At 39.4% G+C, this 13,741-nt stretch overlaps 1 long non-coding RNA gene across 1 annotated transcript; it reads left to right on the top strand.

Annotated features, from left to right (window-relative positions):
* The first annotated feature begins 4,853 nt into the window (after window positions 1–4,853).
* LOC309475137 lies at window positions 4,854–10,987 on the top strand. Its single transcript, XR_014197527.1, has 3 exons — window positions 4,854–6,485; window positions 9,571–9,722; window positions 9,833–10,987. It is a non-coding gene; the product is annotated as an uncharacterized lncRNA (long non-coding RNA).
* Window positions 10,988–13,741: the final 2,754 nt, after the last annotated feature.

The following is a 13,741-nucleotide window of genomic DNA, read 5'->3' as shown; positions in this document are numbered from 1 at the left end:
TAGTTTCCGCCAACCCTGGGTTTTAGGTACTATGAAAGTAGCTCGGCTTTAATCGGAGTTCGTCGCCATGGTATCTTACGCTGCACGGCTAACCTGCTCCGGGGCAGGTTATGTTCTGGATTCGAGATCTCAGACTGAAGTTTGACCAATCAGCTGAGAGCAAAGAAACATATAGGTGACGTAACTTATTCCCAGTCTCTGTTACAATGACCTCACCTTTTCTTCCAAATCCGGTGGACTTTTTTCAGCGCAAATTGTTTGACGAGCACTTCGTAGAGAAAGAGTTTATAGCCAGACAAAATCCCCTTGCCTTTCCTGATAGTTATTTGCAGTAGCGTACCGTGGGGTTTCAGTCAGGGCCTTCAGTAACGATCTAACGCCCCCCCCCCCCCCCCCCCCCCCCCAATCGCAATAACAACACACACAGATTCATGCAAAATACAATCATGCACTGTATGCACTACTGCGTAACATCAACGACGAGACAGCTGATCTTCAACCTCAGCGCACACGCGCACACCACTGTCACTGTGCATTATAAAAGCTGAGCTGAAACATCTCGCGCACGGATGTAAGTTACCTAATACAAATAAATAAAACATCTCCGGTTAACTAGCAGGACATTAATTTTCGTTTGTTGAATAAGATGCATTCTAGCGCTGAAATGTGTTGTTCAAGCTGAGTGCTCGTTGCCGCGGATACAGTGTTCTCTTGTGGCTCACGCACAGTTTTCACTCAGATGCGCGCTTCAATCTATCGCCGTTGCGGAGACTTTCTATTTGTTGAAATCTTACTAAACAAAATGCACACAAACGCCCTGCTTGATATACAACCACTGATGAACATATTCGGTAAAACAAACAAACAAAAAAAACTATACGAGTGTGGATTCGTACCCAGAACCTCTGACATGCTTGGCAAAAGTTCTACCACTAGACTATCACAGTACATGAAAGTTTTTTAGTATCAATGCATTTAGTCACGTGGTAATTCTCGGCACTAACAATATTAGTAGATCTAGAATGACAAATGTACCCAAAATGACCCAATGTACTAATGAAATTGATTTCTGGACATCGTAATGTTATTTTTCCTGAAAATTGTTATTGTACACAAACATGTATTGTATCAGCCCACCCACTCGATGACATCAGCGCGGGCTACCCGTCGACACATCGCTGGGCCTCTGGGGCGTTCTGTCATACGCTTCACAATTTGATTGGCTGATAAAACACGTCAGTCAAAGTTATGATCAAATGGAAAATGGCAGCTTCAACAGAAGGCTAGCTATACTACTAGTGCTGGTCCACGGAGCTGCGTTTAGATGACATATGGAAAATCCAGCTCAGACTCACAAAAAAATAACCATATTCTTTCTGGAAATATAATCGTAACGTACTGATAGACATTAATTGAATTTAGACATGTTCAGACACACATTAATTTAATTATAGAATTTTTTTATTTTTTTTATTTTGACAGGGCCAGCAGAGAAGGCCCTGCTGGCTCTGACGGCACACCACTGGTTATTTGTATGAAAGATACAGATTTTCCGCGGAAGGAATGTCTTATCTTTGCGAACTTCTTGAGCCGCACATAAAGAATTTAACACGTCGAATTTATGCACTTACTGTAACGCAAATGGTATTGCGTTGCGGTTTTTTTGTTGCAAGTGGTACATCACGGTGGGTGACGCACAGAAGCTATAGGGGAAAACACGGTTTGTCGAACCATTCGTAAGGTGGTCCTCGCTCTGCAGGAGTACATGAATAGTTTCATTAATAGTGTTCCCCGGACATTTATCGACCATGTCCATAAAAGAGGGCTTTTATAAAATTGCCGGTAAGATATATTGATAGGGTGACATCACATGAACAACAATTTTTTTTTTTTTTTTTTTTTGCAAATTGCACAAGTGTACTATACAATATAATACATGTTAAGAATTATTTTAAATCTTTATTATTATTCTGTTAATCTTATGATAGGATTCCCTAGCTTTCTTAGTAGTACAAATACGTTCTATATTTATGTACAATTATGTATATGTATGTGTAGCCTATGTGTAATATAGCCTATAGCCTATTTTTATAATATATAAAAAATGTGCATGTATAATTTTTTATATATTATAAAAATAGGCTATATTACACATACAGGCTACACATTCATACATACATAATTTTACATAAATATAGAACGTATTTGTTTAACTTACACATTAACAATCAGCAATCTTTCTCCAACAGTCTTCTCTTGCTTTGACAGCAGAGACCGTATTGTTTCGAGCTTGAAATACATATTTAAATTAATCGTAATTCTGAATGATTATCTCTTGCTCCTCCGCGGAAAAATATATCGCTCTCGCTCTACCCGCGATTGGTTGTTCAGGGGTGACGTCACTCTTTTATGTGCACGCGCGCGTGGAGTAATCATAGCTTAAAGGAGACATATCATGCTTTTAAATTGTTCCTTTTTACATATAAATCATACATTTGTAGTCTATATAAAGCGGAACTGCAATGCTTGGGTCTGAATTCCTCATTATTATAGCTCCACAGGCCCCTTTTTTACCCCTTTTCTAATGTGCTTCTGAAAGCAACTCGTTTTGGTGCGGTCTCTTTAAATAATATTGAGACACTTCATACCCCGCCCCCTCTCCAGGTTGTAGCGGTGACACTCGGTTCAACTCCACCCCGTTCGGCCATTTTTGTAGTCTGATAGCAGAGATAGGATTATCTAGCGCACAGAAACTTTTATACACACGTTATTAACAAAATGTCAACAACGGAAGACTTGTCCAGCCAGCCTTACATGTTCGAGCCAGAGCCGGAGCGAGATGAAAATGAAGACGACGAACCTGCAGAACAACGTCTTCATATGGATGTATCGCAATGGTGTGTACTGTATTTACACATGAAACTTTGGTCTTCCGACCTTTTACCACCGTGTCGATTTATTTTGATTAATATGTCCGAGGGAGAGAGAGCAAGACAGCGTCTAGTTTGGAGACGGTGATGTCTTGTTTACACTTTCGCCTGGCTCTGAAGAGAGAGAGTGAGCGCGCGCGCGACCGGGTCTCTCTCTCTGCTCGTTCTTTCAGTTAAACATGCTCCTGTCACAAGCGCGGCAGTTCATCTAAATTAGACGGTGTAATGAAGCGTGTGGGTTACTACATCCAACAACCGAACATTTTAACTTACCCTCTCGTAACTTCTGCATCCTTTAGCTTGGACTACAAAATTGCAGCGAGAAATAATAATGGCGGATTGCTCGAAGTGTTGGGCCGGAAGTCAATGTCCTTATTTGGCAGTTCCGCTGCAAATACTGTGACGTGATAGTTCAAAAAACGTCATAGATAACAGAAAAATCTGAACCGGTTGAAAAATATGACCAAAACAGAATATAAAGATATCAACGAAGCACCTGAAGAGAATAATTTCATCTTTTCTGTACTTCTAAACACTCCAAATATACAACAAAATGCATTTAAGGGCTAAAAAAGTGCATTTAGCATGATATGTCCCCTTTAAGGATCAAAGCCTGAGTTGACAGAGAAAGTTGATGAGCTGCATCATGGTACCAATAAAGCCTGATTGCATCGGTTTGGTTTTGTCAACTCAAAACTAATCCTGTAACCCCGAGTTTGTTCAGCTACCTTCATGGTACAGGCCCCCAGTGTTCCTGGTGTTGGTAAACATGAAGTGATTGTGACAAAGGAAGATTTAGTCACTCTACGCACTGGTGTTACAATAGACCAACAAGAAGATATTAGATGGTTTCATAAAAACACTCTCATCGCTGAAATCACTGGAGATCTCAATTACTGTATATCTGTACAGATGTTCAGTGTAATGAAGGCACTGAGAGATTCAGAGACAGACTGAAGCTGGATCATCAGACTGGATCTCTGACCATCACAAACATCACAAACACAGACTCTGGAGTTTATTATATACAGTTTAACAGCAGCAGCGACAGGGAAAAGATCTTCAAGGTTACTGTCTGGGGTAAGTTGAGTGAAAGGCAGGTTATATATGTTTAAATCACATAATATTTTATTTTATTTTAATAGTAATCTACAGACATTCCTGTAGTACATTTTCAGTTTATATAATTTTGTGATCACAAGAAGCTATTTTATATTATTTAAAAAATAATTTTCTAATAGGGTTGTTTATATTCTCATTTTAGCAATGCATTAAATGTATGTTATACATGTGCATGTGTACCCTTACAGAAAAAACACATGAATTTCACATGTTATCACATGTTTTCCACATGTGATTACATGTGACCTCATGTGATCACATGTGTTCTCATGTGAACAACATGTCACCACATGTGAACAACATTTTACCACATGTGAACAACATGTCACCACATGTGAACAACATTTTACCACATGTGAACAACATTTCATCACATGTGAACATAATGGAGCATGTGGCACATGTGGAAAACATGTTTCTATAGGTTATAATGTGGAGCTCATGTGAAATATATTTGCACATGTTGTAAAATAATTTTTAACATGTGAATCATGTTTCCACATCACAAATACTGTACATTTTACAGTGCCAGTTAATAAATGATCAATTTTAGACTTAATAACGACAAAAATGTAAAACATATTCAATGTTTTTTTGTGTGTTGTTACGTCCTGAGACGTATTTGTGATTGGTATTAGAATTGTTTTATAAGTTATACATAATCATGTCAAGAGAAAGCCCACCCAGCACCAGACGTCATTAAGACATTGTTTTTTGGGCTGAATCAAGTCGGCCCGTCATAGTCTTAATTTAGCCCAAAAATAGACGTTGAAATTTGGGCTTTGTTTGGTCGGTCTGTTTTAAACCACATTTAGCCCTAATATAGCATAAATACAATTAAAGTCTATTGTAGCAAGTGAATAAATAGATTGTAGAAATAGTTTCAAAGTTACGTGTCACTGCACATCCCAGAAATACATTATTTGTGAACACCTATGTTCGTAAACCATCTACCTACATGATTTGGCATAAATCCAGTAAAAAGCGCTCCCTAGTTGTTTGTATCTCGTTGAAAACTTGTGCTGAATATTATTACACCTATATCTGAACATTTGTTAACAGTTACTACATTAAATATGCCTATAATGCATCCATAAAAACATTAAACATCAAAGTAGTTTAAACACCGTAGACCCCGATAAACAACAGCACTATTAATATATTCACATGTGAATATTAATATATTCACATATGTAAAGCACTGTTAAATATTGAAATACATTAAAAAAAATACTTAGAATAAAGCTTTGTTCTTCGTGTCACATCTGTGAATTTGTGTAGAAAACGTTCATAATTATATCATGTAGTTTTTGCTATTTTGTTTCCACACCGCGTTTACCATTCCTAAAGGTAGGCCTATATATTATATTATAATGTAGCCTATTATATATATAACTGACAGACTTGTACGTTTTCAATGCTTTTATATTTTCATTCTATTTACAGTTTGCGATGGCCACAAGCCTACTATCCACATAATAATGTATCAAGTTTCAGGATATTTTAGCTGATTATCAAATAATTCACTCCATCAATTCAAAATGTATGTAAATGCTGCGTGACTTCTACGTGTTTTAATGGGCGCGCGCGCTGAATATTCAAGCCGCATTTGAACCGATTTGAACTGGAGCGGAGGGCGTTACCATGGAAACGAGGCAGCAGCTCAACTGACAATCAGCGAAACTCCGTCTCTCACTGTTGTTTTAACTACTTTAAGGTAAGTTTAGTCCATAAAATTACACAAATTGTACATACAAGTGTTTCTGATACTTTCTTTCATGTAAATGACTCGCTTCCGTTGAATATTTACTTTATAGAAATGGCTTAGTGTCTTCGCAAAAGTCCGTTAGCATCTCAACCGTTAACGTTAGGCTAACTTGAGGTAACTTAACGTTAAGTTAGGTTAACTATAGACTTGAGCTGTAAGTATGGGCTTTTAATCACATATTATGTGTAGATGAGATATTTTGATAGTTTTGTGAAGATTTTGCTGACAATTGGTCAATGGATGAATGGAAATAATCTAATTTATTTAACCTAAAAGTACGGACTGTATGGTTAATTCATAGTTATCAAGTGACGTCAGGATGCAGCGAGCTGTACTTGACCTGGAGGGCAAAATAAGCCTTTCCTCCATTGCCCACCAGTCATTTTTATCAGGTTTGTAGTTAGTATTAATGTAGTAAAACAGTGTTATTAAAAGAGCAAATTCATACCACTTATTCATGATGCATACTTTGAACAGGTTAGCAGATGAACACAGAACAAGTTATTTATAACATAATAATAGTGTTTGTCTTCTCCCCTTTACAGTATTGTTTGCCATCTAGTCCTGATCACAGAGTTTAGCTCCCAAACCCAATAAAGCAGACCTGAGCAGCTGATCCAGGATCACCAGAAACTCTGCAGAACTTTGGTCTGGACACCAGTGTTGTAAGTTCAGAACATATTGCAGGAGATATAATATCGTCTCTCAAGGTCCACTTACATGCAGAGGTTTACTCCAACCTAGTCCAGCACACCTGAACAAGCTAGTCAAGGTGCTAAACTCTGGGTAAATATCACTCAGTTCTCTAGCTCAGTAGTCAGTGGTTAATGGCCGTCTTTATCACAAAATCCTTACAGTGCACTGAAACATTTGCTCCCTAAAAACTCACTATGTTATCGGAAATTCTGAAGCTCAAAACTTTAATCACACAAGACAGTTTGCTACAAAATTACATGTGATAGGCACTAGCGGCGCCAGGATTTTGATTGTAGGCGCTTTTCTGCGGCACTGAGGACAGCGACTCAGTAGCCTACCTGAATTTAATGCATAATTAAGCATCAAAAAAAAAAAACTGTAGGATTTTTTTTTCTTTCTTTTAATACAGTTACAATGTAATATTTTCAATTGTTTAATAAAATTATAGGCCTATTATTTTTAGTTTATTAACAGTAGGGATGCACCGATCCGATACTCAGTATCGATATCGGCTCCGATACTGCCATTTTTGGCGGATCGGGTATCGGTCAGACGAGGCCGATCCAAATCCGATATTGTGTGTATACTATTCTGTGTTATTGTTAAGCCACACAAAAGGCACACAAACATTATAAAGCACCATACATTTTTGTGCACAATATTATAAGTGTTCTGTAACCATTAGCCTATATAGTATAATGTGAGATATAAATGAATATTTAAGTCGTTAAATTCAAGATCACGTAAATGTTTCTCTCAGCTGCGGCTGTCAATCATTCTTCATTCAACATTCAAACAGCGCGTCGCGTTCGGTTACGACAGTTAACACGATGAAACTCTCTCCAAGATGATTCAATGTTACTATTATTATACTTGATCTGTAGATAAAGGTCTATGGTTTCGCATAAAACAACTCTTATCTTGCTGGATTTTATTGCTGTACCTTAATCATGTTACTTTCTACCGGGTGTCTGTTAGATCACAACACTGGAGAAAAGTCAGAGCACTATTTGTTCTTCACGCGCACAGTAACTGAAATTTAAAACTGTTAAAAGAAAATGCTGAATAGACTATTGCATAGATAGATACTGTATAATACACTACGCATCAATATGTATTTTCTTTGTGCTTGAAACTTTTCAATGCGGACTCGACGCGCTGCGCACTGTGACTCATGTTGCTTCAAGCGCATCATTCTGCGCTTGGGATGCGCATAAAAGCGCTTTGTGCCGCACTGTATTGGAGCCTTTCATATCATAATACAGGGACGCAATGAAAGATTATTAATAGCCTTTCTTGTTCTGTCCTATCTATCATATGTTGCTACCTAGGGCTGTCGCGATAACCGCAATATCGCAGTACCGCGCTTCTGACAAGCCAACCGCAGAGGAATTCAAGTAACCGCAGCAACCGCGATATTCGCGTGTTTTCTTTTTTCATAAGGCAATACCCTTCTTGTTTTGTTCATGTGTATTGAATGTTAAATAAGTTAATGATAATAAGACGTGGTGATCATGGTTTTATTATGGTGATTTGTACAGAGGCTTCGTGGAGTTGCACTTAAGCCTAAACAGACAGTGAATGAGAGAGATCGACTGAGCGCGTGCGATTACCTGCGTCTGTCTTTGAGGTCAAGTCATATTCGTATAAAGGTTGTCGTGTCCAAGGAAAGTTAAATATTTGTCCTGTCATCCTTTTAACGTTTAAAATAAAGGGTATTTATCATGAATGGCATCAGCGACAGGCAGCGCTGGTCTGCATCCACAGCACGAGGAACTCGCGGTCGCGGGAAACAAAATTTAGTGAGTCACGCATTGAATCAATGCCATTTGTCTCTATTAAGTGAAGCTTCAGCGTTACCCATGCGACGCATTGCTGGTCAGCTGAGCCTTGAAAAGTGAAGCTCAAAGTTAAAAATAATTTACCTTGTTTCATTACTATCTTTTAATGAATCAATCAGCGTTTTTGAACGTGTTGTTAAATGAATGGTTTAATGACTCACTCAAAGACAGTCCGTTGCCGTAACAACTGCGCGCTGAGTGACAGGCTTTCAATGCGGAGAGACGCTGTTTAGTTTCGGTTTATTGGTTACTGAAAATGTACTCGTTTTTGTGCATGCTGACCACATCGTGACACTTATAGCAACAAATAAATTTAAATAAATCAAAATAAATTAATAAATGCGGTAAAACCGCATATCGCGCTATTGAACCACTCAAAATTACCGCAAGGGAAAATCCTTCACCGTGACAGCCCTATTAAACAGCTGTGCTATACAGTTAAAAAATTTCTCAATTTTATAGTAGGATATAAAATAATTGCTATTAATTGCTAAGTTTTACCAGATTTAGTGTTACACTTATTGTCTCTAATTTGTTCCCCACTAAACATTTTTTTTTTTTCACAAAATGTTCAGATTTTATACAATTATTGTGCACTCGTGATTTTTCTAGACTAAATTTTACTGAATTATCAACTAATCTAGTTTATTAGCATTTATGTCAGATTATGATCATATATTTTTTGTTGTTGTTGTTTTTCTTTTTTTCAGTTCTTATTATCAGTTCAACACAGAGTTATAGAAATTCTACTTGATTAAAAAAAACCTGTGCTGGTATCGGTACGGATCGGTATCGGCCGATACTCAGAATTTTTGGTATCGGATCGGTTCTGAAAAAATTGTATCGTTGCATCCCTAATTAACAGCAACAACAACAACACACACACACACACACACACTTTTCTGCATATCTTCAGACAAAATAAAGATATCTGACAAAACAATGAAGATATTTTACAAACCAACTGCCAGGGATGTGCAAACACTTTGTATTGTATAGCCATTGTATGTGTATTTCAATTATAAATACGTTACAATATGGAGTAAAATTGGTTGCAACTCTGGTTTCATCACAAATTTAAGGAAACAGGCCTAACTAATATAGTGATGTTACATTATTTTATTTTATAAGCGTCAAATTATTATTATTATTATTAATATTATAAAAATATTATAATTTTTTGTGATCAATTGTACTTTTATTTCTCCATCAGGGTGTAGCCAAAGTGATGCTCTGTCGTCATTGCAAGTTTTCTGACAAAAGCCAGTCAATTCTCCTACAGCAAGATGTACTGAAACACTGGCACGTGACCAGAACACTTCACTGCATTTACATACATTGTGTGTGTACATTCAAAACCAAAGGGTGCGTTAAAGACTCATCTGCCAAGATTTCACTCTGAGTTCAGTGATATCTGTGAGGAAAAGACATATTGCACTGCCCTAATCTTTGATTGTTTTTCTATCCCAAAACAGGATGCCTGCTGAAGGAGACACACAGGACTGAGACAACACACGTTCACAAACACACAATACACACACACACGCCCTTATACATCATTGTTTTAGAGGCTTTTTTTAAATGTATAATTTTAATTTGGTTTTGCTTTGTTTGTTTTAAACATTCAATTTGTACTGCATATTTTGAAATGAAATAAAAGCTAAATTTGAATTATTTGTTTTAATGTTGGGAAACATGGCTATAGGCCCTACAAAAGAACATGGTAGGACTACCATTTTATGTGGTATATTGCTGAATGATTTTTACATGGGTTTCACATGAAGTTGCAGGTTTACATGGGGTGTAGGTTTAACATAGATTGTTGATGGGTTTCAAATGTTATTCCATGGGTCTCTCATGGAAATTTTACGTTTCACATGTGATTATTGGTTTCACATGGGAATTTCAGGTTTCACTTATGATCTCATGGGTTTCACATGTGATTTCATGGGTTTCACATGTGATTATAGGTTTCACATGTGATTTCATGGGTTTCACATGTGATCTCATGGGTTTCACATGTGATTATAGGTTTCACATGTGATTTCATGGGTTTCACATGTGATCTCATGGGTTTCACATGTGATTTATAGGTTTCACATGTGATTTCATGGGTTTCACATGTGATCTCATGGGTTTCACATGTGATTATAGGTTTCACATGTGATTTCATGGGTTTCACATGTGATTATAGGTTTCACATGTGATCTCATGGTTTTCACATGTGATTATAGGTTTCACATGTGATCTCATGGGTTTCACATGTGATTATAGGTTTCACATGTGATTTTTATGGGTTTCACATGTGATGTCATGGGTTTCACATGTGATCTCATGGGTTTCACGTGATTATAGGTTTCACATGGGAATTTTACGGTTCACATGTGAGCTCATGGGTTTCACATGTGATCACATGTGTTTCACATGTGTTTCACATGCAATCACATGTGCAAATGTTCCAAAAGCACACATTTCCCATGTGCAAAACACATGTTTCACATGTGATCCACATATTTCACATGTGCAAAGTCACATGTTTTTACATGTTAAATTTCACATGTGCAAAATCACATGTGCATGTGGTCACATGTGATCACATGAGTTTTTGCACATGTGAAGTTCATGTGTTTTTTCTGTAAGGGTAAACTGAGTAGCGTGTGGGTCAAAAATGGCTCCTTCCAGCATCCGTTGGTTTGTTTTTCAGGCATTTCTGTTGCAAAACAAAAGAAGATCACGGAGGGAGGATCTGTCACTTTAGACGCTGGTATACTAATGCAAAAAAATTATATGATAACTTGGTATTTCAATGACACTCTCATCGCTCTGGTCACTGTAGATCCCAGTAAGATCTATACATATGTTGAGAGATAGTAATGAGAGATTCAGAGAAAAACTGAAGCTGAGATATCGGTATTCATGTTCTCTGATCATCAGAGACATCAGTTCCACAGACTCTGGACTTTATACACTAAAGATCATCAAGAGCAAGAGTTTCAGCATCATGCGGAGCATCACTGTGACTGTTACTGGTGAGTGTCATTTAATCATTCAGGGTACTTGCAGTTTTAGAAAACAGTTGTTAAATCGACCCAATAAATGTTTATTTTACATTTTTTTTATTTGTAAAACTTTTTGTGAAGTGAATATCATACCACCTTCGCACCATTTTTACTGTGTTACTCTCACAATCACGTGATGTTTACCAATGTTATTAAAGTGATAGTTCACCCAAAATTAAATTTATCCCATGATTTACTCCCCCTCAAGCCATATTACAAGAATACCGACGGTGCCATTGCGGGTAGCTGCAGGGTCATCAGCCGGGAGCAAACCCTTCATTGATGTTTCACTCCATTAATCCCGGAACATCTCACAGTGGTGGAGCAACAGCTGACCCTAGGACCCTTGCTTTCCCCACGCCTGGTCCTTCCTTCTTAACCAAAGCCAAAAGCTTCCCTGCTCTGCCTCCTTGGCCAGGTCTTTCAGAGCCTATCTGAGTTTGGGGCCGGTGAAGCGCTGGGTAGATGCTCCCATGAACCCCTTACAGCCAACTTCCACCGGGTAGCTGACAGCTGACCACCCGAGGTACCGTTTTTTTTTTTTTCTCTAAAAGGCTGCCTCCATTCCTCCGAAGTGGATCTGCCACCTTGATGTCAGTGGTAGGCGCTCCCTGGCTGATTCCGCCCTGCGTACCTCCAGGATCTCCGCCAGCTTCCGCAAGACTCTGTCATGGCGCCACCTGTACCGACCCTGGGTCAATGCTGTTTTGCAGCTTGACCGGATGTGCTGCAGGCTCGGATTTGGGGCATTGCAAAGTTGGCAGCTCTCCTCTGAGCCATACCAAAGACAGAGGTTGGTGTGGCTTGGAAGGGTGTCGTAGGTGGACTTTATGAGGAAACTCAGCCTGGCTTAGGGGATCTTCCACATGTCAGCTCAATCTACGATCCTGCTTATTACTCCTTCCCAGGTCGTCAAGCGTCCTTGCTGGTGTTGGCTAAGGGCTTTGATCTGATAGCTCTCCTCCTCTGTCTTGACCACCTCGGAAATCACTAGTTCTCTCCTCTCCTTCCTTGTGGCTTTGGACCACATCTTCGGAGCAGTCCCCCACCCCAGGCCAGTTCTCCCTGACTGTGTCCTGCCAACAATCTATTTGTGTTTCAGCCTGCAGATAGCCTGGTCGACTGCTGGTTCGGATTGGGGCTTTGGTGTTCTGCACAGATGGGTATGACGAGTCCCTCAGCTCTAGTACAAGACTCAACTTCTCCTGTCTGTAGCCCAACAGGATTGCCCTCAGTGGCAGTTGAAGTGCATTCCTCCCAAACAGGCTAACGCTGGAGAGGCTCAGGGTAAGCCCAGTCACTTCCTGATGTAGTTGTTGGCTTGTGAGTCCATCTTCTGCACAGTGGAGGTGGTGATCTCACACATCTTGAGAGGCCATATTAGCCGCCTATAGAATGTGAATTGGTAGCACCAGATCTTGAATTTACCCGGAAGATGGCTCTTGTCGATCCGCATCAGACCTTCGGTGAGTTAGCCATATGCTTATCTGACAAGTCGGCTGTATACAGTTTCCCAAGGCTCTGGACGGGTTGTTCTGCTAGTATTGGGATCTTCTCACTGTTCACTGTGAAAGAGATGTGATCATTTCTGGCTCCTTTGCGTATGTAGAGACTCCGGGACTTAGCAGGTTTTATCCTCATCCTGGCCCAACAAAGGAGTTCTTCAAACCTCTTCATTAACTGGTTGGTACAGACTGCTGTTTGAAGAAGGGTGGTTACGTCATCCATAACTCCATAGCGCTGGCAGTCATTGGCCTGACTGTCCTCTCACTCCTCGGACCATTTGTCTCCCACCAATGAGAATGATTTCAAAGGCTGCTGTGAAGAGGATGGGAAAGACTGAGCAACCCATTGCGATACCTTTCTCTAGGTAGTTCCATCCTGACGTTGCCTCCAGTGTTGTGTAGCAGACAGTGAAGCTGCTGAAGTAATTGGAGATGAGGTTCCGAATGCTGAGTGATATCTGAAAGACTTCCAGGGCAAAGGTGATTAACTGATGGGGAATGGAACCATAGTTCTACCAGAAAGACTCGGGAGAATAAATACTGTAACAATTAACATTCATTAACAGTCCAACAAGCAATCAAATTCTTTGACGTAGGCCCCGTCCGTAGTTTGGAATCCAAGGGTCCGGATCTGCATATCCTGCCTGAAGACAAGGCAGGGGCGCAGCTGACCCTCTGTGAGGTATAGGAAGGGACCATCCTGGTGGTGTTGGGGAGGATGGAGGGAAAGACCCATCTTGGTGGTGGTGGGGTGGATGGAGGTGAATTGAAGCGTCAGCATCTGCGAACTCAGACGTGTGTAAGTACCAATCTTTTATAC

Source organism: Leuciscus leuciscus, assembly GCF_965113295.1.
Source record: "Leuciscus leuciscus genome assembly, chromosome: 15".
NCBI classification, from domain to species: domain Eukaryota; kingdom Metazoa; phylum Chordata; class Actinopteri; order Cypriniformes; family Leuciscidae; genus Leuciscus; species Leuciscus leuciscus.
The sequence above is the reverse complement of the archived record's forward strand: the minus strand, read 5'-3'. Positions and strand labels throughout refer to the sequence as shown.